General features: G+C 45.9%; 1 pseudogene; it reads right to left on the bottom strand.

Annotated features, from left to right (window-relative positions):
- Window positions 1-22,947: 22,947 nt before the first annotated feature.
- Window positions 22,948-23,543, bottom strand: LOC104675901 (annotated as a pseudogene).
- Between the last annotated feature and the right edge of the window lie 325 nt (window positions 23,544-23,868).

Raw genomic sequence — 23,868 nt, 5'->3', positions numbered from 1 at the left:
TTGTTTGATTTTTGTTGAAAAATCTTAGCTTGGGTGTTCACCTTTCTCCACTTGAGACTATGCTGGTAAGATTACCCATGTTTTGTCAAAGTATATTGAATCCATTTCCTGGGCTGTAGTTTCGTTTGCATTCAAACAAAAGATGATGAGAATTACAGGCCCCCTTCCTCCTGCTTTAGCCTAAGTGGCATTCTGTCCTCCATGGTGAATTTTGCAGATGGCTCACATCATCACAGACACAGTGTCAGGCCTCACTCAAGGATCGTTTTCTCCGACATCAAGGTAGTTCCCCTGCGAGGGAAGTGAGGACTGCCACAGGTGTGAAGGCTGCTTAGTGAGATGGGAGCGATTTTAATAGCTCATAAAAAGTGTTATTGCTTCTCTGACTTGGAATTGCTCTGCAGAAAACAGAAACGATCATTTTATTTCTCAGGAATGCATTTCGTTAGTTCTAAGGTGATATTGTCATATCAACATAGCCTGTACTGCTAAGAGAGAGGGTGACTCCACGATTTGCTCAGTGGTCCAACACAGAAGGATCTTGTGGCTCATTGCATTTCTCTTGGTCCTGAATGCATGTAACTTCAGCCTCAAATCGCTTTCCATACGGTCTCAATAAACAAAATTCAGCAAAAAAAATGAGTGCCCTAAGCACTGCAGGCACTGAGCATCCTCTGGAGCAAGAGCTGTGAGATCTGGCCTGGTCCTAGGTTTGTGAGCCATTAGCAATGTGCCCTGGAGTGGCCCTTCCCCTCTGGCCTCAGTTAGCTCATCTGTAAAATGAGGACACTGGACCAGATGGTCTTCACTAACGTCCCTTCCAGCTCCACAATTCCAGAATCTTTCAACTTAGAAAGAAACCCAGAGAGTAGAAACGTGACTGGCGAATTCCAGGGTGGGAAAAGGGTTCCAGCCGGCGGCCTGCGCTGCATGCATATTCATGGTGCTCGCAGCAGCCAGAGATGCCCCATCGCTTTATTAATCTGCTTCACTGAGCCCAAGTTTGGATTGGAGGTAGACCAAGACTAACTGGCAGGTGATGGGACGTCAGTTTTCCTTTCTCCCTAACAAAACAACAAGATCCACTGCCTGGTCCAGCCTGCCCACATGCATTTTGCAATAACAAAGACTCTCTGAGACAGCTTCGAAAGGAGACTCTCCAGATTCTAAAGTTAGAAGGTGAAAGCAATTGTCCGCACCTGTCCTGGGATTGAGCATGGCCTCATCTCATAGGAGGACAGGAGCACAGCCCCGCCTTCTGATCGGAGGCCGGGGTTGAGCACAGCTTCATCTCACAGAGGACAGGAGCACACCCCCTCCTCCTGATCCAAGGAACTCATCCGTGCTCTGCTACTCGCTAATGGGTAGGATCTTGGCAAACCCTGCACCCCCGTACAGTGAGATGTGGGACGAGAGGGTCCATAAGGCTACCCCATCTCTAATGGATTGAGATCGAACAACCTGTTTATAATAAAAGAAACACACGCAGATGCCTATTCAGAGACATATAAATGTATATATAGGAAAAGAACTTGGAATCCAGATACTGCCTTCCTCTATGTCTGGGGTATTCATCAAGCACCAGCTCTGTGCTGGACTCAGGCTTTGTGTCCTTCAAACACTATGCCAAGGTATGGCAGGCGGTAATATGATATAACATATGGAATGTGCAAATATTCCATTTCACAGATGAGGAAACTGCATCTTAAAGACAGTAGTAACTTTCTTAATAACATGTGTATTAGTCACATAAATACAAAATGTCAATGTTAGGAATTGAACCGGGACCTGACCCAAAGTACAAGCTACATAAACAATAGATCTTGGATGTTTTTGCTTGGTGGAAAACACCATGTGAAGAAACTGCTGAGCTCCTCACGGTGGGGCACCACCCACAGTACCACCCACAGTCTAGGTGGAGCATGTGCTCTGGGCTCACATCTCCCAGCAAGCCAGCTTCTCTCTCAGCATCCCCCATCTAAACACTGTAATTGGGAGGAAAAAGACTGACAAGTAATTCAGTTATGGCTGCACTTCTGTGATGAGCTGCACACAGAAGGTGAAAAGGAGCAGTTCTGCTTACTTTTGAATTTTTCTGAAAAAAGAAGGAGCAGAGGTGCATTAAGCCTGCAGAAGCACTTCCTGGCACTGCAAGTTTCCAATTCACCACTGGAGCGACTTTTACACACCCACATGAAATAAAGCCCACACAGTTGGAGTGGCTTCATCACATAGAAAAATCTGTAATGATCCTGTGGAAATTAGCTTAATAATTTTTAAATAACTCATCTAGAAGGAAATTGGACTTTTTAATATGCAGACACAGCTTTTTTCTCATCAATTCAAGGTAAATATTTTATAGAATGCCCACAATGCTCTCACCTGTTCCCAAACATTAGAAAAACCATAAACCATAAAGGTTCCCCAATGCCATGCACAGTATTATGTAAAATGCGAGTCTCCTTTATAAGTGGAAAAGAAACAAAAGCTGAAAAGACATACAGCTGTTTGGATTTCAGTTTGGGGAACCAAATGTATCTGCCTCATAGGATAACTCAGATTCTGGTGAAAATCAATAACCATGTTATGGCAGCAAAACAAGGGGCCAGAAGAGAGAAAAATAAAATGCAGTGGCTGCCTGTGTCTTCCCTCCCTTCCTTCTCCCCCAGTCCACTTGGTCAAGGAGTGGAGAGCAGGTGTCATGAGCAGAGCAGGGTTAGAAATAACCAGGTCCAGGCACGTTTGTGTCTTTCCACAATGTCAGACTTCTACTGATGCTATTTCAGTCACTAAAGCCAGGAGCTCCATGGAGCTCCCAAGGAGGCATTCTCCTTAGTACATCTTGTCCAATCAGCAGTCTGAGCCATGGGCACACAGGCTCAAGCCACTCCACAAGTCAGACAATATTGCAAACCATACATAATAGTATACTTCATCAATCTATAAATGTTACAGGTTCAATATTCTGCAAAAAACAAAGTAACATTTAACAGCAAGAGGAAAACGAAATAATAAAAAGGGTTAATGAACCAGTCCAGGGGAAGCGAAGAAGACAAAAAAAGAGTCCTCTTCTGGGCCAAGTGGTCCATCAGTCTTGGAAGGAAGAGTCACAGAGGTGGCAGAGCCTTCAGTGGCAGATGCCAAGTTCTCACCACGAGTGACTGCAAGACAGTGTCAGTTAAGATGACCATTTGGAGCTGCCAAAAGCTTAGTGTTTGTGCCCTTATCTGGTTGGATGCAGTCTTTATTTTTTAATTTGTGTATTCATGTTTTTGTTTTACTTATGTTGTTATTTTATTGTCTATTGTTTTTTATTTGTTTATTTAGACAAAACATCTTATCCTTGTTGGTATAGTGTTTGTGAAGCATGAAATGGAGTGTTTTCTAGGCTGGAGTTAGTTATGTCAGGGATGCTCTATACAGCAGCGGGGAAGAAGCGGATGTCAGGCCAAGCGCCTTCCCAGGACAGCACTAAGCCACTGACTTCCAGGGTGGTGCTAGACCAGCCACCTAGGGTTCCAGCTGAGACTGTGGAACAAGGTTGAGCTTTATTAGCAGATTTTCTGGAGTCAGAAACGTCTCGGCAAGGTGACAGGAGAGCCAGGTGGCTCTGTCCGTGGAGATGCAGGGGGTAGGGAGGGGGCCGCAGGTGTTCAGTCTTGCTGGACGGATGCCAGGCTTGCGTTCGTTGTGCTGTGAAGAATTGAGAAGCCCACCGTCAACAGATCAATCTGCTCGGCCCTCCTGTTGCAAGTCTGAAACAGAGTAAATCATGAAATGCCAGGCAGAGATGCGTGCTGAAGCCTTTTACAGCACCACACCTGAATTCACGGATGAGGAAGATCTTTTTCTTCACCCATGAAGGCAAAGAAGAGAGACATGACTTCTGGCAATTTCTGGCCAGTCACCCAGACCCCCTCATTTTCATGTTTTCTTGATTGCTCCTTTTCGTCCTCCCTGCCACACCTGCTCAGGCCTTTCTCCTTCTGCCTCTTCTTTTCAGTTTGTCTCTCTTTTAAATCTTCACTGGCATGATCCAGTGAGAACGCTGGCCTTGGGCACACATGGGCTGGAATCCTGACTCAACCCGAGGCAGTCCTGTGATCACAGACAATTGACTTACCCTGATGCATTGTGGTTTTCTCATGTATGAAATGAAGATAATGCCGCCAATGACTGGCGTGACAGACTGCAGATGTGTGAGAGACATTACTGGCTGCGTCACCACAGGGCTGCCACTTGTACCTCCTCAGTCACTGGTGCTACAGCAGCCAGTTCCCCACTGAAAGCCACCGCCCTGTCCTTTGCTCCCACTGGCCACCTGGGATGTCTCTCCCACCTGTCCTTGAGCATGCAGAAGAGAAGTGTGCCTCCTGCTGAAGTAACACGTGGTTCAGAGGAACACGGAGTCACTGCATCTGATCACACACCCTTGAAAGCAGAGGTTTCCTGCCTCCTGTTCAGCCAGTCATGTTCCTATCACAGGGACAGGTTGCCTAATGTTGGCCAACCCCACCAGGCATGGCGCCTCTGCCACTGCGAGTCCCAGGAGCAGTTGTAAATACAAATTTTAGTCATTGCCATGTAGGTTCTTATTTGTGACAGGAAAAGCTGTAAAAGCAGGGGGTTAGCCCTAAGTGGTTGTAAGGAGGGGTCCCGGGCACACACCTCGCAGGTTCACAGTGAACACCAAGTGAGAGAGAGTGTGACAAGGCCAGCATGAGGCCTGGTCCCAGTGAGTGCTGGCCAGTAGTGCCGTCCCTTCCCTATTGTCATTACTTCTTTGTCCTTGTCCATTCAGATGTCAGTGAGGAATACATAACAAAAAACAAACAAACAAAAAGGGCAAAATCAGAACAAAATGCATGAATCCAATGTTTTCCTCTTCATGTGGATCTACCGTATCGCTCGTCCAACTTACAACTTGGACTCCACGAAGACAGAGACTGCCCTTCTGGCTTGGCAGCTATAGCAGTCAATATATTATCAATGCCCTGTCCAATGTCAGTGCCAAGGAGACTTAAGGAGTGGCCCTGAGAGTCCTGCCAGAGAGTGTCTTCTAGACATGCATCTTCATTTTTGTTGAGTCTGGGGAAACAACTTTTGAAACAACTTTTCAGTAGTACATGGGCCAAAATTGTATAATATTATAAATATTGTTGAATGTCCTGAAATGAAAATATTGCACTGTGTTACAAACTCATCCCATTCCAGTCAGAGACCAAATGAAACTGAAGGCAGAGAAAATGCCAAGTGAGGGAGCAGGACCTCTTCCCTCATGGCTCGGCTTTTCCAGGCTGGGTGCAAGGGGGGCTAGCAGCAGGCCCAGCCACCATATAGCCCTGTGGCTTCAGAGCCTGACGCCCGGGTAGGAGCCAGCTGGTGACAGGCACAGGAGGCCTGTCTGCAGCCAGAGGCAGAAACATGGGGCGGAAAGCAGCAGACAAGGGCGAGCTTCACAGGACTTTCTGGCCAAATTCATAACAATCTGAACAGCCAAATAAATGATGATGGCAAAAGATTATAACCCAGTGAGTAAACAGGATTCATGAGTCCATAGTGACAAACAAATGAAAGTGAAAGCACTTCCTTCAAGTCGAATGCCAACTAGTAATTACAGAATAAAGGGCGGAAAGGTCTCATATTGACCCTCACCCTGATGGGCAAGGCCACCAGGGCCTCTGCACAAGTCAGGGCCTCGGTGCCGCTGTTCTGATGGGCACTGCACTCTTCACCACACATGCAGCATAGTCAACAATCAGACAGCAACAACAACAGTAAAGAAGCTCAGTCCACTGAAGAATGTTCTTGACAGAGGGCCAAAAATCATTAATTTCATTTTCTTATTTTAAACCATTTTATGGAGGGCTGATGGACTTGTGCAAAGCTGTGCATATTTCATGTGTACATTGCAGTGAGTCTGGGGACATGCCTGCAGCCCAGAAACCATCACTTCCACCAAGGCCATAAATGCATCCATCCCCTCCCCAAGTTCCTCCCGCCCCTTTGCTATTATTATTACTGTTTTGTTGGGGATTTCTTTGTGACAAGACCACTTAATGTAAGATCTACCCTCGTAGTGAATTTTCAGTACTCGGTACAGAGCTATTAGAGAGAGGCACCTTGCTGTAAATTAGATCTCCAGAATTTATGCAGCCAGCACAGCAGAAACTGTGTGCCTTTGATCTCACCCTCACCCAGTCCCAGTAACCAACATTCTACTCTCTGCTTCTATGAGTCTCACCACTTTAGACTGCGAGATCATATAGAATTTGTCTTTCTGTGCCTGGCTTATTTCACTTAATATAATGTGCTCCAGGCTCATCTGTGTTGTCACAAAAGACAGGAATTTCTTCTCCTGAAGGATGAGTCACATTCTCTCGTGTATGTGCGCCACATTTTCCTTTTCCACTCTTCCATTGGTGGACACAGGTGGATGCCATATCTTTGCTGTTGTAAGTAGTGCTGCAGTGACCGTGGGAGCGCAGGTGTCTCTGGACACACTGATTCCATTTCCTTTGGGTGTATAGTAGCAGGATTGCGGGATCACATGGCAGTTCTATTTTTAATATTTGGGGAACCTCCATGATGTTTCCACAATGGCTGGACCAAATGTATTTCCACCAACAAAGTAAAGAAGTTCTCTTGTGTTGCGTGCTTGTAGCACTTACCTTTGTTGTTTGTTTTTTTTTAATACTAGACATCTAACAGGTGTGAGGTGATAGTTCCTTGTGGTTTTGATTTGCATTTCCTTGGTGATCAGTGATGCTGAGTATCTTTTCATATACTCCTTGGCCATTTGTATATCGTCTTTGGAGAAACACATGCAAAAGTACTTCTACTGAATGCTGAGCCATGACAGTCATCCCAAGGAAAAGTGCTTGTGCTAATTTTTTTTTCTTTTTTTTTTTTTTTTTTTTTTTTTTTTGAGACAGAGTCTCACTCTATGGCCAGGCTGGAGTGCAATAGCGCAATCTTGGCTCAGTACAACCTCCACCTCCCGGGTTCAAGTGATTCTCTTGTCTCAGCCTCCCGAGTAGCTGGGACTACAGGCACGTGCCACCACGCCCAGCTAATTGTTGTATTTTAAGTAGAGACAAGGTTTCACCATGTTGGCCAGGATGGTCTCGATATCTTGACCTCGTGATCCACTCGCCTTGGCCTCCCAAAGTGCTGGGATTACAGGCATGAACCACCGCTCTCGGCCGCTAAATTTGATTTACAAGAGAAGCTAGCCAGCTTTTTCATGGAACACCAAATTCACTTAATGAATGACAGACAAATATGCTATTTACACTTGGATATTAGGCAGACGTGCTCAGAAATGAACAAACTGGACCTGTTGCTTTAAAGAAAATCACTCTAGTTCCCAATGAGAAAATTCAAGCTTTTTAATGAACACTAAAATTTTGGAAAACCTGCAGTTCACTAGAGATTCAAAGATCAGAGGCAGCCTCAGGCCAAATTTAGTTTGATTTAACAATTCTCACCCCTTGGAGACTCCCAATTTATTAACAAATTAATGTTTTTGAAGAATCTGGCAGGAAGAAAACAAATGTTTTCCTCCAAGCATACTTGTCCAATGCAGCAATTCTTAAACTTTTTTATCGCAAGATCCCTGTTCATTTTTTAAAATTATTACGTGAAGGAGGATGAGAGATTCCAGCAAGAGAAAAGGGCATTGGGTCTGGGATTTGTAGCAGCCAGTAGCCGGAAGGAGCAGAAATTGGATCTGAAGGCAGAAAGCCAGTCCTGATTCCAGAAAGAAAGAAACTCAGGGCATGGAAGAAACAGCTGTGCATTGTTTCAGAACTTTGCCAAGCAATTCCTCAACGTATCCCACTATGCTCCTCTGCTTACTCAGATTGTTCTCCATGACAAGACCCCTCAGAATCATTCCTTATCCTATATTTATCTGGACCAAGGAAAAACCTGAGCGCAGAGATCACAGATGAGGTCCTTCCCGTTTAGACACACTCTGCTCCTGGTGTCTGTCTTCTTGAGTTGCCACAAGCCCATCACCCTCTCATAAGGGGTCTGCTTCATCATTCCCCAGCTGCTGCTCTTGTTGGGCTAAGGGATGAAGACCACACAGGCTGTCGAGTTCTCCTCCAGGATACTCACCACCTCCCAGGTGGCCTACTGTATCAACACATGCAGCATGGTCAGCCCTGAGGCACTGCCAGGAAGTGAGAGACCACCGTAGGAGTGTCACGCTAACAGCCAACACAGAGGCCCCCACGAAGGCTGACGCTTGGCATCCCTGGAGAATGGGTCACACTTTTACCGCATCACATAGCCATAGTCTTTGCCACCACAGCCTTCATTTCCTCACTTTTTCTATCAATGCCCAAGAAAAGCATGTTTTTCCATGCAAAACCCAGCAAAGAAATAAAGAAGTCCCCAAGCCTGTGTTCCAGATTAAAGGAACCTCATGAGAGTGAAGCACTAGACTGTGAAGGGGAGAAACCCATTTGGGAAAAGCCCACCACTTCAGGGAACCTGGATGACGGCCAGCAGAGCATAGTGCCACAAAGAGTGACTCTGAAAGTTTGTGTTCCGTGGTTCCAAGATTTGAAGTACTGCTACTCCTCAGAGGCCTTTGTTACTAATCCCTACAGTAGATTTTTTCCATCACAGGTTTTAACCTCACTTTGAACTATGTTCAAGTCCTATGAGGTTGCAAAGTACCACCCCAATATTCTTATACCCATAATGGGGCAGAGAAGCTACTGCAGCATTTGGTAGGGCTGTGGCTACCTGTGCAGTGGGCTATGTGAAAATCAACTGGAGTCTCCTGGAGAGTGGGCTCTGGAAGTCTCCTCAGTCATCAACGTAGGCTCTTGACCTCTCATGTATTACATGACCAATGTCCGCGCAGGCTATGTGGGCTATTTGCGATTCAAGTCCAACTATGTGCTGCTTCCAACCCAGGCAGTATTCCAGACTGCAGTCAAGCTGAGCGTGGAATGTGTATCCTGGTGTCCAGATTCCACACCTCACTGCCTTGGTGATTCAGCAGACCCTCATCACTGTGCCTGCAGTTCATCAGAGAGGGCTCAGCCTGTGATCAGCATTCAGTTTGTAGTTTTCAGGAGTTATTTTGCAGTCATTTCCAAAATTTTCCTAATAAGAAGAATATCTAATACTATCAGCCAAATGCCAAGAGGAAGGAGTTCAGTCCTGCTATGATTCTGAACCCAGACAGGCCGCACCCAAAGGAGCTGAGCAGTATCATGCAAACAAAGTTCTAACCCTACAACATCAACTACTGCAATGCTCTGCAAAGTTACTGAAAGAAAATGCAGGGTTTTGAGATGGATGGCATATGTTTTGCCATAAGTTGACATGCTTTGCAAGTCTGGATTCTAATGAATCTTTTTTTTTTTTTTTTTTTTTTTTTTTGAGATGGAGTCTTTCTCTGTTGTCCAGGCTGAAGTGCAGTGGCACAATTTCGGCCCACTGCAATCTCTGCCTCCCGGGTTCAAGCGACTCTCCTGCCTCAGACTCCCAAGTAACTGAGATTACAGGCATGCACCACCATGCCTGGCTAATTTTTGTATTTTTAGTAGAGACAGAGTTTCACCATGTTGGCCAGGATGATCTCAAACTCATGACCCCAGGTAATCTGCCCCCCTCGGCCTCCTAAAATGTTGAGATTACAGGTGTGAGCCACCATGCCCAACCTGGATTTTAATGAACCTTTGCAAAACCACAAAAAAAATCTCAGTTTTAGACCAGACAGCTATGTGCCCGCCTGAACTAAACTCAGTTGACAGGGCCCATTATCACAATTCAACAACTCATGTTGGGGACCCTGTGAAGAGCAGTAACAACAATTCTAGTTGTGATGACTTGCAAGGGCATGCTAATGGCACAGAAACCATGAGAAAACTCCAGCGCTCCTGGAGTTGACGTTCCCCACCTGTCAGCACAAATACGAACTGGACCAACCCTGTTGCTTGGTTTCTACACTTGTTTGATCTTACCAGAGTAGGCAACACATGGACATTTTTGTCTCATGAGCCATTTTCCTCTGTTGAACTTATGGTTCTCTGAGAACCTGAGAATTACAATAATAGCATTATTTACAAGCTGTGATTTGATAATGTGCCACTTAACGTTTTACATGATTATTTTGCATTTTGTGCTTTGCCGAGTTTTGTTGCTGAAGCTCCATGTCAAGAATAGCTCCACACGCCTCTGTGTGTCTGCAAAATGACAGCCCCTGCAATTCCCTGAGGCCCGGGAGGGACAATGAGCCTTCTCCCCACATGACCCCAGATGGGGGTTTCAATGCTATGTCAGTGCAATATGTCTACAGGAAGACGCATACAAGGAATTTCCAGAGGTTTCTAGGAGTATTTGTAAGTAAAACAGTAATAGAGGTGAGGATGGTGGGAATAAAGCACCTAATTTTTAAATGGCAGAGATTGTGCTAAATAAAATGTATTCAAAAAATTACTAGACTCCAAAGAGCTTTGGTTATGTGGTTTAAATCTATCAGTACTCACTGAAGTAGAAATTAAAGGTAAGAAAATTTGCAAGTATTTATTAATTCATTTAAAATAATAATAAACTAATTACCTGTTAACATAAATGAAAAAATTATTTTAAAAAACAATGATTTTCAAATGAAAATTTAGTAAGGATAGCGGCACTTTTATGTTTTCACAAATATCTTGAATCTGTTGTGGTATGCTATCTTGGTTGAAATATTTGCAGAAAATCCAGAAAAGGGAAGAGTATTTATCTTTTTTGGGTAATTGTGGATATTCTTTTTGATATTACACCAAAACTCAAAAATAGTAGTTTATCAAAAGTTCCTTGCAATGTGGAACATGAAACTATGTCAATTAAGGCTTCTTATTCTGTCACATTCATATTCACTGCAGCTTGAAAAGATCTTTTACTCAAGCAGCATTTTGTAGCAAAACGCACTGGTCCTTCGGAAAATAATGGATCTTTGAGTTAAGAATTTTTCAAATGTTGTCACATTTCATTATACGATACTCCAAATCATCTGTTCATGCCACTGCTTATCTCATCAGAGAAGTCATTAGGTATCGGGAAACTGTCAAACTCATGCAGGCAGACATAAGTTTTCCAAAATCGAATTTATTTCTTTATAAAATATAATCACTGATGTTTATTTATTAATCAAAGTCAAAATGGGAAATAAAATATTTACCACATTACTGCACTAATCCCTTTTCTGCTCTGATTCATAATTTAGAATTCCTAGCTGTCAAAGATAGCACGCAGCCAGCTGGGGTCAGGTTTTCTTTCCGTCTTAGCAGTTCTGTGCTGAAAAATGTAGTTTCTTTACATGGTGTGACCTTTTTATGAGTCCTAAGTATAGACTGGCCATTTGTAGTTGAGCTTCTGTACGGGAGCCTTCTGGTATCTTCAAATACCTGTGTTGTGTGTTTGGGGAAAGAGCTTTCCTTTTCCCACATCGAGGAAAACTCGCTGCTTCCTAGGACTGGTGCATTACTGTCTTCCAGGAACTTCTCTTCAGAGCTCTCTTGGTTTGGATCCACTATTTCCTGCATCGCACAGCTTTTTAAAATTTGCTATTTGTTTTTGCCAGGTTACAGCCTTGCAGTTTTCAAGAAGTTTACAAGTTTTCAAAAAAGATACAGAGGAGTAAAGGCAGAGGTTTCAAGGCCCTCACTTGCATGGGTAGCTTCCAAGCCCTTGGCCTTAAATTAACATGATGAATATTTTTGTCAAATTTGCAAAAATAAAACCATTCCTTTTCTACACTATCAATAAGAAATAAAATTTGGGGCTAGGCACAGTGGCTCGTGCCTGTAATCCCAGCGTTTTAGGAGGCCAAGGCAGGTGGATCACGAGGTCAGGAGCTCGAGATCAGTCTGGCCAACATAGTGAAATCCCATCTCTACTAAAAATACAAAAATTAGCCAGGCATGGTGGCGGGCACCTGTAGTCCCAGCTACTCAGGAGGCTGAGGCAGGAGAATCGCTTGAACCTGGGAGGTGGAGGTTGCAGTGAGCCGAGATTGCACCACTGCACTCCAGCCTGGGCAACAGAGCAAGATTCCATCTCAAAAAAAAAAAAAAAAAAAAAAAAAAAAAAAAAAAAAACAAAGAAACAAAATTTTGGTTAACCTTAGTAAAGAAAGGACTGAATATTTCTACTCTATAAAAATATTATGAACTGTCATTATATCAAAAGCAATCAAAGAGTGTGGGAGGAAAATGCTGGCTGCCCTTTTTAGTGGAGTGGGGTTGGCACAGCAGGGCAGGATCTCAGCTGGTCCACACCACATCATCGCTGTACCTGCTGGCCAAGTGCGGAAAGTCTTCTGCACGTCCTTCCCTTGTGGTCTCCTTTGCACTCACCAGCAGGATTTGGGTACTTCCTTCCTAAACGGTCTTTGCATTTTCCTCTTTCGTCTGCACACAGATGCCTACATATCACTTTTGTTTTCTGGAATTATACAGAATTATCCTTTGCATACACTGTGGTGTTCGAAGCCCCATCTGATTTCTAGCTTTGTGTGATGACATCCACCACCATCATCACTCTTCATGTACCTCATACCCCAATATCTGCTTGGCTATTTCCAGAAGCTGTTTCTGCTGCCCATAGGACTTGGCTCACGACCCCTCCTTCTCTATAAAGCTTCCACAGACCCAAGCATCCTCCTCCTCCCCCCAACCCAACTAGCCACACACCACCGAACTCTGCTAGCGTATCTGTGGTAGCTACTGCCCTTACATTCACTCATGTGACTGTCTCTCTGTAGGTCATGAGCTTCTGCAGACAACAAACTCTTTAAGCTAGGCAACTAGCACAATGGTTTGTAATTAAATAATATTTATCATTTAACTAGAGAGATTAGCAAGAGATAAATATGGTTCTGTGAAAATGACCTCCTTGGGTAGAAAGATCAAGAAAAGCCAGAGAACCAGAACTAAGCAGATTTTTTCCTAGGGAAGCTCAATTATATTTTGAGTTTGCTGAGACTTTGCATCTTTGAATTTCAGAATACTGGCGGAGGAGAAACTAGAGCAGTAGGAGCCTCTTTCCTCTGGTTTCATCATTAAGAGTGACACAGAGCTGCCTCCTTCAGACGATGACCCGAGTTTCAGGTTAAGTGAGGAGGTTCCAGCAAAGCGATCTCTTCACATTCCTCTGAGAGAGGACTGCACAGATTGCAAAGGCAGGAGGCATGCCTGGCCATCTGAGAGCCGTGACTACAGCTCCCTCCAGATGATTTCCAGTGGAGCAGGCCTCATAATGTGGAGTCTGCCTCCCTGACCCCAGGTCCCACTCCTCCAGTCAAAGAGCCTGCTGGACCTGGGCCCTGAGCTCCGTCCAAGGATGAGAAGCAGAGGCAGCACTTTAGGTTTTTGTCCAGGTTTGATCATGAATGAGTAGAAGGCCCAGTAACTACATTCCCCCTAAACAAAAACATTGTATTGGTTCCTCAAAAAGCAGGAATATAGGAGGAACTGACTCTTCTCTCTCTACCAACACCACCCTTTGACTCCCTCACTTTGTCTCCTTTGCTCTTCACATGTTGCGGTGAAGGGAAATCCTAGGGTCAAATAGTTTGCAGGACAGCAGGGCCAGTAGATACAAAGCTCAGTAAGACTTGAAGACCTGGAGAGAGAAAATCAGGGGCAAATCAGGGGCCCAAATGGGACCTCTGCTGCCAGCATTCCAACATCCTATTGTCAAAACTGTAAAATATTTTCAGAATCTATCAATTATTTTATTTTTTCTGTGATAGGAGAAAATCATGGAAGTCGATAGAGTAAAATTTAAAATAAGTTTCAAATGGTGAAATTTTTTTATGGATGGTAAAAAAGTAATGCATGTAGAAAAAAATACAACACAGAAAACTTGGAAACATTTCTTTCAGTTGAAATAAAAGGTTGAATCATCCATCAGGGGCCCATGTTCTTTCTACTTTCACTTTGAGGCTCAGGCACAGAGCTTCAGCACACAGCCTCCGGGGGGCTGTCCTGATTCTAACCACAGTATTCCCAGAGAAAGGAGGCAAGGGCTGAGAAAGAGTGTGTCATCCCCACTCTTCAGAGCCCTTCTCGGAGGTGGTGTCCACAAGTCACTCGTGACCCATCGGAGTGCTCACATGGTCACACCTCACAGGGAAGTAGAGTCTACTCTGGGTGGTTGCTCACCCAACTAAAAATTCCAAATGCATTATTGTAGAAAGAAGGGAGGGCAGGCATGGGAGAGTGCCAGCAGCCTCCAGCTCAGGGTCAAATCCCAAGGACAATCTATGTTAGGCCAGCAGCGAATGAGGATGAAGATGCAAATGGGAGAGACTAAGAGGAACTGTGCAGGGAAGTCAGGGGCTGCAGCAGCCCAGCCAGAGAGGCCTGGACACAGAGACTCTCAGGAGGAAAACAAGGCTGCTGACTCCAGGAGATAATTCAGGGGAAAAGATATATTTGGAGGATTTTTAAGTGAAGTTATACCATAGGGTTTGCAGCATAAACCGTCTACACTGAACACCTACAAAATCCCTGATAAAGGCCTTCTGGCTTTTTAATATGGTTTGGAGTGGACCTGTTTGGGTAAAGATTTGGGGAGGCCCATGTCAGGGTGGGCTGAATCATTGTGCTTAAAACACACCAGAGATTGCATATTGTATTGCAGGCGGGTGACTGGTGGGTGAAAGAAAGATGCACTCATTCATCTCTGAGTGGAGAGATCTCTTTGGGCTGGTCACAGTGTATGAAAACAGGGCATGAAGAATGTCTCCAGCCCACATGGGCTGCATTCTTGCTGGTTGGGAATGTGTCCCCATGTTCTCCACCTTCCTCATGGCCCTCCTGTACTGGTTAAGAAGGAAAAGCCAGGTGCGGTGGCTCGTGCCTGTAATCCCAGATATGCAGGAGGATGGCCTGAGGCCACGAGTTCGAGACCAGCCTGAGACACATAATGAGACCCCATCTCTAAAGGTAGTTTGTGCCTGTAGTTCCAGCTACTCAGGAGGCTGAGGTACACTTGACGATTGGTTACCACTCATGGTGACATCAGTGAAAGTTTCCCTGGAGATTGGGGTGTGGTTGTCTTTTGCTTCACCCTACTTTGCCATTGCCCATGTTTGTCTTTCCTTGATTCCGTGGTTTTCTGTGGAAACTGAGGGAAGCATGAGTTTGTGCTGCTGTTTGGCATCACAGTGGCCTGAGGTCTGAAAAGGTAGTCAACCTGAGAAATTGTCGGGCAATGAGGAGAGCATTCTAGGCAGAAACAACGACATGAAAAAATAAAGAGTTAGGAGCACAAAGCCACAAATCAGAAATCAAGAGAAAAGGGAGCCAGAGAAGGCAGGATGGAATAAAAACACGTCTAGAAAGATCTAGGGTTCAGTGGGTCAGCGCATCTCCTCTGAGGCGTCAGCTCCAGTCAGCTGGGAACTGCAGCCTGGGGTGGGGGGGCCTCTCGCACATTGGAAAGAGCACCTGGATTAGTCAATGAGGTTTGCCTCCAGGGGCTAGCCCTATTTAGGAAGACCAGCAGACACAAGGATAACTCATCACAAGTCTAAGTTAAGGGCATAGAGGGCCTGGGACGCCACTAAGAAGTCTGAGGTCTGTCTAAAGGGGCTCGTTTCATAACTGAATGCCAAATACCTTCAGTGATCTCAGGGTCACAGGACCTGCTCTTGACTAAAAATTAAGCTGAGACACCCTCTATTAAAAGTTGGCCAGAGGAGATGGTGGGTTGCATATGGTTCCTGGGCCACGCTTGCCTCTGGAACAGCAGTGCAGAGCAGCAGGGACAGGAAGAGCCCCAGGGACGTCCAGGCTGGGAGGAGAGGCTTCCAGCTGCTTCTGAAAGGGAGCTTTCCTCTTTCCAATGTGCTGTTCTTTCTGTGAAAAGTCCTTCTGGAGCTGGGCTGATGGCACGTGAGTGTCACCATGTGTCATTCTGCAAGTGCTCTGCAAATTCCCAGAGATTCTCCCTCACGCCCCAGGGGAAAAGCAATTTTTATTGTCCCACTGTGATCCACGAACCTTATCCCCAGTGTCTATGAATCCTGACTGTTGGACTTCAAACCCTCTGGGCCCTTTCTCAAAGAGCTCCATGGAAAGTGAGCTCCTGATGGCTGCACGGACGTCTCAAACTTCCTGAAGTGTCTACTCAAAATAGTTCCTAACCTAAAGGCATGACTTTGGAAATGTATGTTTTAAGCTTCCACATGTCAAATTCCCCCATCCACCCAAAACAATTTCCTAAGGGTTAGCTTCCTGGGACCCGCATATTCCCCATCTTTCTGCCTAAGCCCCCATCTGGACATGGCTTGGTTCATTGCTCACAAACGCGCCTACCCTCTCTCCCCACCACCCCCTCATTTGGGCCACGCATCTGTGTCATCTTCCAGCAGCTCCTGGATCTGACATTCATCAGCTGTTTAGGTTACTATTCCCTCCATGCCCATGATGCCATTGTGTTTTGTGCTTCTTCATGTGAAGTTAAAGGAGAAGATATCTAAGAACATAACCTTGAGAGCACTAGCAACCACGGGTGGACTCTGAGGAGGAAGCCAATGAAACATATTGAGGAGAAATAAGCAGAGAAGCAAGCAGGTGGCTTTGCAGGAGTCAGAGGAGAGGAACATTGAAAGGAGTGCATGGTCTGGGTCAAACACCAGAGGGATGGCATGGAAGACAAAGACTGAAAAGTGTCTACTGGATAATTCTATCAAGCGGGGCAGCTGGGCACAACCACAGAAGAACTGGCTCAAGGGGAAATTGTGCAGCCAGTAGTCAGGTGGAATCCAGATGTCAGTAGGACCTAGTGAAGGGGCTTCAATTTTTGAATCACTTAAGCTTGGCCAGAAGCTGGCTCTATGGTTTACTAGCTCTGTGATCTTGGACAAATATCGACTTCTCTGAGCCTGTTTCTCTTCTGTAAAATGGACATAAAACACCTTCCTTGCAGAATGTGATGGTTAATACTGAGTGTCAACTTGTTTGAAGGATACAAAGTACTGTTCTGGGTGTGTCTGTGAGGGTGTTGCCAAAGGAGATCAGCATTTGAGTCAGTGGACTGGGAGAGGCAGACCCACCCTCAACTGGGTGGGCACCATCTAATCAGCTGCCAGTGCAGCTAGGGTAACGGCAGGCAGAGGAACCTGGAAGGACTAGACTGGCTGAGTCTTCCCGCCTCCATCTTTCTTCCCAGCTGGATGCTTCCTGCCCTCAAACACTGGACTCCAAGTTCTTCAGCTTTTGGACTCTTGGGTTTACACCAGTAGTTTGCCAGCCACAGACTGAAGACTGCACTGTCAGCTTCCCTACTTGTGAGGTTTGGGGACTCAGACTGGCTTCCTTGTTCCTCAGCTTGCAGACAGCCTACTGTGGGACTTCACCTTGTGATGGTGTGAGTCAATATTCCTTAATAAACTTCCCTTCATATATAGGTCTATCCCATTAGTCCTGTCTCTCTAGAGAACCCTAACACACAGAAGAGTTGTGAAAATGACCGTTGTCTGCCCTCACCCTTTCCCTTCTGCTCCTTTAACCGCATGCGCTCAGTGTTACCTTCTGTAGCACCTGCTCACCCTCATCCCGTGGTGACTCATGTGGGTAACTTCATCAGAGAAGACCCTCCCTGCCTGTCATCTCAGGTACAGCCCACTAAGTAAGGTGGCTGCAAGCGCAGATCCTGCACCTGCCAAAAGTGCAACAAATCAGTTGCCGGAGCCTGAGGTGCAAAGGGCAGGAAGCTCCCGGCGCACCCCTGCGGCCCCGGTGCGGCTCTCCCAGTCCCGCCACCTCCCACCCTGAGTCTCTTCTGTCTGGGACCCGCTCCCCCTCCCGCTCCCGGGCCCTCGGGGCATCCTGTCTCCATTCTCAGCCCAGTGCCCTCCACTCTCACGGCCTCGGGCACAGCTTCCACAGGGAAAAGACCCACGTCTGTGTCTCTCGCCGCGATCCCCGTCCTGAGGGCGACGCGTGGCCACTAAGCACACAGACCCAGCACAGCGACCCTCGCTTCTTCACGCCGGGAGCATAGGATGAGCCCCAGGCCAGCCCTGTAGCTCAGGCCGGCAGCCCTGGGCTGGCTCCGCACCCGCGCCTCGTGCTTCCACGGTGGACCCAGGAGACACCCCCCTCGCTCAGCCCAGCTTCCCTGCCGGACTGAGAGGGAGGAGGAGGGAAGGGTCGGGGAGCCAAGGCGGAGGAAGAGGCGGGCGGAGGGAGGAGGTGGGACCGCGGCACCAGCGGGCCGGAGTGGCAGGGTCCCGCGGAGACCGGGCGGATGGAGTGGCGGACTGCGCCCCCTGCCGGCGGAGGACCCCCCCCCCCCACAGTGTCCCCAACCCACCAGCCTCAACATGACCCTGCGTGGCCAGGAAGGCTGGACCTCCTTTCCCTGCCCCGGGAGCCCGCGGCTCAGCCCGGTGCCGCAGCTTCGACCCCGCAGGGCCAGGTCCCTGACTCTAGGCCCACTCGCAACCGTCCCGGCGGCTGCGGCCGACCACCATCCAGGCCTCGCCCGCCGGCAGTTGCCCGGGTTCACACAGGAAGGAGCTCTCTCCCCGCTGCTTCCTGCCTGAGCTTCGCCCGGGCCCAGGGGACCCCACGCTGCACGGGGACAGAGCCGCTCCTTGTGACAATGCAAGAAGAAAGGGCGAGCTCTCTTTTCCACCTGTCTCATCTCAGTGTGAACCGCGGCCTGGATAACAACTGTTCAGGGATTTCTGAGGAGCTCGGCCAACGCTCGTGCCTGCCTACATTTTCCCGAAATTTGCCTTCAAACAAACTTCCTCTTGTCACAGACGAACCCATCTCCACCTTAGAGTGCATCACGGGGTTTCCTATTTTCATAAAAGCCAGCGCCCTGGAATCGTGGTCTGTTTTTATACTGAGTGTAAGGGCCCTCTGTTAAATCTCAGCAAACACTGGTGCGCCAGAGAGGCCCGCCCCACAGCCGGAGCCCGGGAACGCGACGGACCGCCAGTGCCCTCTGCGGGTGGCGCGCGGCCTGCGCAGCGCAGCGATCAGGCCCTTAAGTCCCGAAGCCCCAACGCCGGCCTCCTAAGAGCTGGCCCCGCAGGAAGGAGCCCAGCTCCTGCCCACTGCCTTCCGACGTCCTGTAAGTGGACCCCGCTGCCCGGGCCTCAGTGGTCTGGCCTGGAATGAAAAGTCTGAGCCAGGTGGTCCCAAGCGCTGCCGGGCTCCCTCATTTTCTGACAAGGAAGTAATCAGTCACGTGCCCTTGCCAAGGTTTGGGCACCAGACTCTTTGACACCTGGTGTAGACTCAGCAAAATCCCATGAACCACTATGCCCTTCAGATCAATAGACTATCACCTACTTCATTTGGAATTTTCAACCTCAGGTGAGACTGGAGAGAAACCCGGAACAGAGGAGACAGCTGACCGAGATTCCCGTTCCTGCATCTGAAGGTTGGAGGGTATGGAGAGTCCCTAGACAGTGGCACTCACCCCTGCCACACCTCGTGCTGCAGGTTGTACACGATATAAAACATGACACTGACTGCCCGTGAGGATCTTGACAAGTTGTTCTGAAGAGGGCACTTTGCTAAGTCCCTGAGGGTCACAGGGCCTCAAAGCGGCATGGCGGCATGGCGTGGCTGGTTCTGCCACATGCCAGCTGTGTGACTTCTGAGTCTCCACTTCTTCAGTGCTGACAATAAAGGAGTTTTACCAAGGACCAAACAAGATAATGAATGTGAAACTGCTCAACGCACCCCAAAGAATTATGCATAGATGCGATCATTAAGATGCAAAGCCATCAAGTTACCACCTGGCATGCTTAAACTGTAAAGAGTGGGTCAAAGTAAACTGAAGAGGAAAATCCAAAGTTATGCAGAAAAGAAATAAAGAGGTCTTACGTAGCAATACCAATCTTATGTCAGACACTATTTCTCAAAACACAACTCCACTGAGATGCTCCAAGGAAAGAAAGGATTTTGTGGGCAAAAGCTTTATGCCCCTCTAGGGCACTCACAGTGCTCGTCAGCACACAGAGCTAGAGTTCAGATTTTGCCACCCAATTTGTTACTAAAAACACTCAATTTTCAGCGCTGCTTTGGATTTCAGAATTGCAGATTCAAAACATCGTAAACCCTGTATTAAAATCCATTAAAAGTTTCCTGAGTTGCTCCTGTCTCTGGTCTCTCCAGAAGAATTTATCTTTCTTTTTTGGACAATCGTTCTTTTATAAGAATTGGTCTTTCAGCCTACTTTGAGTTCACCTAGTTGTTGGAAATTTAGTAGAAAAAATAACCTTGCCTTTTAGGGTTGACTTAAGTTAAAATGTCTAATGTATATAAAGTGTTTATCATGTAACAAGGCACACGAGGGTTTATTATGTGGGATACTGCTACCACCTGTGGTGGAAGGGGTTTCTTGTGGCCTGGTCATGCTGGAGGGATGCCACCCCGCAACTGCTCCAAAAAAAGCACCCATGCCACCACCTCACGCCAATATTCTGAACCCCACGATAGTGACCTAACAAGTGTAAGTAATAGTGAAAATCACAGGACTAGTTGAACTCAGGACTGACCTAGAACATATGCCAGATGACATGAGAGATGTAGATAGATGACATGAGAAAATTAGATCAATTATCTAATAGTTGATTCATCCTTAAATGCCAGATTTTTATCTGCCATATAATTCTTACTGATTATATAGGCTGAAAGGCAGAGGGGGGATGATGAGTCTATCCAATGAATATAGAGAATGGCTCCAAATTTTAACTCTCTAAAACATCATCATATGCTGTGTCTTTTCCTAAAAATCAGGATCTTTTTTCAACTAGTACATACCTCCTTGACCTGACAACACTTAATAAAGGACAAAAAAAAAAAAAACAAAAAAAAAACCACTGTTCCCAAGTTGAGTATAATCTATTTATATTTATATCCATAATCAAAAGGATAACCACTGTTCCCAAATTAGGTGTACTCATGTAATAGCAGGCCCAGTTCTGGGCTTTCTATGCTTTTCCTTTTATCTGTTTGTTGGTCCTCATGCCTGTGCCACACTGTCTTGATCGCTGTAGGTTTATTGGCTTGCTATAAGTTTTGAAAGCTGGCAATGTAAGCCTGCCAACTTCTTTTTCCTTTTTTTCAAGATGGCTGTGCAGACTCTAGGTGATTTGCATTTCCATATAGATTTTAATATTTTGTCAGTTCCCACAAAAAGTCCTGCTGGGCTTTCATGGAATGTATACACCTATTTGGGAAGAATTACTATCTTAGTAATACTGACTCTTACAATCCATAAACATGGTATATCTTTCCATTTATTTAAGTCTTCTTTAATATTTTCACCACCATCGTGTAGTTTTCAGCATAGAGATCTTACACATTTTTGTTGATGTATTGCAAAACATTGCATGTTTCTGTTATTATAGTAAACATAATTTTTAAAATTTCACTTTCTAATTCTGTACTGTTAGTACACTAAATTTACATTAATTTTTGCTTATTAATCATATAGACTGCAACTTTTTATTAGCTCTAGTGGTCATTCTGTAGATTCCTTAGAATTTTCTTTTTAAGTTAATGGTCTTTTTATTGGGGAGAAACTAGCATTTACAACTTGGAATGGAAGTAAACTGTAACTTGTTGAACAGCAATGTGGATGACTGTGCTGAAGCCCACAGCCACAGCCTACTCTGCTGGCTCAAAGTCATGGTTCAGAGGGTTTTAAAAACAGAGTCCGGGCACGGTGGCTCAAGCCTGTAATCCCAGCACTTTGGGAGGCCGAGACGGGCGGATCACGAGGTCAGGAGATCGAGACCATCCTGGCTAACACGGTGAAACCCCATCTCTACTAAAAAATACAAAAAAACTAGCCAGGCGAGGTGGCGGGCATCTGTAGTCCCAGCTACTCGGGAGGCTGAGGCAGGAGAATGGCGTAAACCTGGGAGGCAGAGCTTGCAGTGAGCTGAGATCCGGCCACTGCACTCCAGCCCGGGTGACAGAGCGAGACTCCGTCTCAAAAAAAAAAAAACAGAGTCCAAAGATGCTCCCTTGGTAAATGTTTCTTGTTAAAAAATTTGTGTGAACAGTGACAGCCATTTCAGTCTAGAACAATGCAGACAACACAAAACCAACATACATGGGCATGCCACCAGGGTATGTCATCATCACCATGGATCACGGCACACAGAAGTACAAGATGACCATCCCACTAGTCGGGCTATGTCTCAAGAGTTTATCCTTCACCCCATTTTTCTGCACATCATCCTAAGATAAACTAATTTTAAATGTTTGTTTTCAGTAAACCAGTTATGACAATTTATACTAAACAAATTGAACCAGAACCCATTGAATAGGTTTGGATTTTTCTTTCTTTCTTTTTTTTTTTTTTTTTTAATACAAATGGCTGACTGCTGTCAGTTGTCCAGCTGCATGCATGAAAAACTGGCCAGCCCAAACAGTGTATTAATCATGACTAAATGGAACTTTAAGGAGTCCTTATTATTAAGGTAGTACATGTACTTACATTGTAAAACTGATGTGTAGTTTGGTCTTTAGCAGATAGGACCACCAACAAATACATGCAGATTTTGTGTGTGTGGGTAGAAGGTACTTTTGACATTCAGTTTTGCTATATAGAAACAGAATGAATCAGCTGGGCACAGTGGCTCACACCTGTAATCCCAGCATTTTAGGAAGCTAAGCTGGTCAGATCACTTGACTCCAGGAGTTTGAGACCAGCCTAGCCAACATAGCAAAACCCCGTCTCTACTAAAAATACACAAAAATTAGCTGAATGTAGTGGCACATGCCTGTAATCCCAGCTAACTGGGAGGCTGAGGTATGAGAATCACTTGAACCCAGGAGGCAAAGGTTGCAGTGAGTCAAGATCACACCACTGCACTCCAGCCTGGGTGACCGAGCAAGATTCTGTCTTTAAAAAAAGAAAAGAAAAGAAAGAAACAGAAACAGAAAATTATAAACTTTTTTCTTTTTTTGCAAGAGGTAAGTAAAAGATTCCATTTGATTCTTCTAGAACAGGGAAAAGGGGCTGGAAGGAGGTCTTCATTTTTGCAGTCATAATCTGTATTAATTCTTCATAGTCAACTTGTCTCCATCAATATCTGCTTCTCTGATCATTTTATCTACTTCTTCATCTATTAGTTTTTCTTCTAAGTTTGTCATGACATGATGCAGTTCTGCTGCACTGATGTAATCATTGCCACTATCGTCAAAGACTTGGAATACCTCATGATTTCTTCTTCACTATATGTGTCTTTCATTTTTCTAGCCATCATGGTCAAAAATTCGGGGAACTAAATGGTGCCATTGCCAACATCATCCACTTCATTGATCATGTCCTGCAATTCAGATTCTGTTAAGTTCTGACCCAGTGCCCTCATGATGGTTCCAAGTTCCTTTGCTGTGATGGTGCCATTACCATCTTTATAAGATAAAGATAAAGATGCCATTACCATCTTTATAAGATAAAGATAAAGATGCCATTACCATCTTTATAAGATAAGCTTCCTTGAATTCAGCAATCTGTTCTTTGGTCAGCTGATCAGCCATGGTGCCAGCGAAGGGAGGAAGAGCAGAAGGGGTGAGGTAGCAGCATTGGCCCAGAGGCTGGGACTGCGGGGAGCCTCCTCTGCTGCTGCTGCTGCTGCTGCTGCTGCTGCTGCTGCTAAGGGCATGCTGTGCACTGTGCACTGTGCCACCACCTGTGTCCCCACCTACTGTGAGTAATGGCACCTCATCCATGACATTCCCAGCACCACTGCACAGGATTTTTTAATATAAGCAATAACAAGTCATGACTATAGATGACTAAAACCCAGGCCAAGCTGTACCCACAAAATTGTGTCTCTCTGTGGAAAATGTGTGGACCCTGGAG

Source organism: Rhinopithecus roxellana, chromosome 6 (assembly GCF_007565055.1).
Source record: "Rhinopithecus roxellana isolate Shanxi Qingling chromosome 6, ASM756505v1, whole genome shotgun sequence".
In the NCBI taxonomy this organism is placed as follows: domain Eukaryota; kingdom Metazoa; phylum Chordata; class Mammalia; order Primates; family Cercopithecidae; genus Rhinopithecus; species Rhinopithecus roxellana.
The sequence above is the reverse complement of the archived record's forward strand: the minus strand, read 5'-3'. Positions and strand labels throughout refer to the sequence as shown.